General features: G+C 46.4%; 1 protein-coding gene across 1 annotated transcript in view; it reads left to right on the top strand.

The window, feature by feature from the left end:
• Positions 1-1,356, top strand: part of skap1 (src kinase associated phosphoprotein 1) — a 371,132-nt gene extending 369,776 nt beyond the window's left edge. Inside the window, exon 13 of the mRNA XM_043674766.1 lies at positions 1,106-1,356. The gene's annotated coding sequence lies outside the window, so the exon portion shown is untranslated. The remainder of the gene's footprint in view (positions 1-1,105) is intronic.
• The last annotated feature ends 972 nt before the right edge of the window (positions 1,357-2,328 follow it).

Genomic DNA, 2,328 nt, shown 5'->3' with positions numbered 1-2,328 from the left:
GGGAAGGTGGGGGGTGGGGCTAGGAAGGTGGGGGCTAGGATGGTGGGGGGCTGGGGGCTAGGAAGGTGAGGAGTGGTGGAGGGGGTGTGAACAAGGCTAGAATGGGAGTATCAGAGAGTACTGCCTCTTGGTCTGTCCCAATCCCAGTGAGTTACTCCTTTTCAATGGGATATCATTGGGACGTTTACCCTTTGTACTCAGTGGTCTTTTACTCCTTTGTGCCCATCCGTCATTGGCTCTCGAGAAGGTCGGGGTTGGGGGGTGGTGAGCTGGTGGCTGAACCGCTGCAGCCTGTTTGTGTTGAGGATATCCCCAATGCCAGCCGCGGTCCCAGGATTGTGACCCAGGACCCAGGAAGGTGCGGTGATATATTTCCAAGTCAGGGTGGGATGTGACTTGGAGGGGAACTTGCAGGGGGCCGTGTTCCTGTATCTGCTGCCCTTGTCCTTCCAGATGGAAAAGGTGACAAATTGGCATCAGTAGAGCAAAAACATAAAAAATCTGTGTGTCTGGTTTCAGTGGAGACATTAATCTGTCTGTAGTAATTAGAGACTCATATAGTGTTAGTGAACAGTAAGGTACAAAACTGAGGGAGCATTATATCATTTTGAGCAGATGGACTGAGATCCATCAGCATGCAGGAGGGTAAAAGATTTCTCAAAGCCCATATCCAGTGATTGAACGCATACAGACACAGACACACACACACGATGGTAAACATCGGAACCAAGCTGTGAAATGAAAGTGGAGTTAAGATGAAGATTCGAAATGATGTGTTTGAACATTGAAGGAGGTCTGAAGGGCTGAATGGCCACCAGCTTTGAGGTTGATGGGGAGCAGTTCAAGATTGGGTCTTGGTCAGACCCCCTCCCCACAGGCTGCTGTTTGTGGGATGATATCCCAACACGCATCAGTACCTTTGGGAAAGGAGACTGAGTGCAGCAGTGTGAGAATTAGGAACAGTAGCGATGTTGGAGCTCAGAGATTTATCAGAAGAAGCATTTATAATTCCAGTGGCAAGTAGTAACAAGGGGGAACGCACCCCAGACTGCTGTGTTTTGATGAACTCCTTGTACATTCCTTCCAATCTCAATTTCTCTTCCAGTGCTGCGCCCTCTGACATCGCCCAGAGCCCATGATGCAACATTGACGGTTAATGGCAGCAAAGAAGTTTTTAATTTTCTCTGCTGGACGCCTGGGCATCACAGATTCATGGTAAACATCCAGAATTCTCTCCAGAAGGAAGAGGAGCGACTTTAAACAGTGTTAGCTGTCATTCATCCTCTGTCGCACGTTAATTAAATAAAGGTCATGGTTCAGCCATTTTAAACCAACGCTGCCTCATATGGGATTGTCTCTCAATAGCAGAACTCAATAAAAATCTTTAAGTGTACAATCCCCCAAATAACTGAGATAACTTGCCAATCCTCTCTGCAAGACCAGGATAGAATGTTCCGGAGAGGAGTGTAGAGGTGAGAAGTCGGTGCAGATGCCAAACCTCCCGGATTCAGGATCCTACAAAAATTAATGATTAATCTTCAGCGTTCTGCCAGAATACAGACCGCAGGATCATTACAAAATGCACAGCGCCCTATTGCACAGATGGAGGCCATTCAGCCTCCCATCCTTGTACTGTACCTTCAAAAGGATGAAGTGAGTAGTTCCTCACGGCCCGGCTCCTCCAGAGCCCTGTTAATTTGTTGTTTTCAGGTGTTGATCCCAGCCTCTTTTGTAAGTTAATATACCTGTGTCCACTTTAAGGCAGGACATTCTGTCTGTATCTAATGCTCCTCAAACACTTCCACTTGTTCCTGATTCTTGAAACGTGGGGTTTCTACATCAGGAAAGGAGGGACAGGCCTCGGTTGCCTCTCTTCCCCAGTGGAAGCTGGGGGCGGAGGGGTGGGGGGGATGGTGAAGGGGGCAAAACCAAAGATAGTTTTCAAATGATCGAGGGTTTTAATAGAATTGTTACAGAGAGAATGGTTCGTTTTGAAGAGAAGAGGCATAATTAGAGGCTGTCAATCTTAAGACAGATATCCGATAAGGAATTCCAAGGAAACTTCTTTACCCAGAGAATAGCGAGACTGTGAAACTCCCTCCCAGGGGGAGTGATTGAGGTGAATAATGTCAGTATTTTTAAGGAGAAACTGGACAAGCCACACGTCCATAGGGATGGTGAATCAACAAAAGACATTAAAGGTGGCATTACATCAAATAAGATGCTTTAAAGAAATACCAGAAGTAAGATTGGGAGCAATTTTGGACTAAAGAATTAATAGGGCACAGGAAAGGAGAATATGAAAGTAAGGTCGTGAGAAACATAAAT

This window comes from Chiloscyllium plagiosum, chromosome 33 (genome assembly GCF_004010195.1).
Source record: "Chiloscyllium plagiosum isolate BGI_BamShark_2017 chromosome 33, ASM401019v2, whole genome shotgun sequence".
NCBI lineage: Eukaryota > Metazoa > Chordata > Chondrichthyes > Orectolobiformes > Hemiscylliidae > Chiloscyllium > Chiloscyllium plagiosum.
This window is presented reverse-complemented; position numbering and strand designations above follow the sequence as displayed.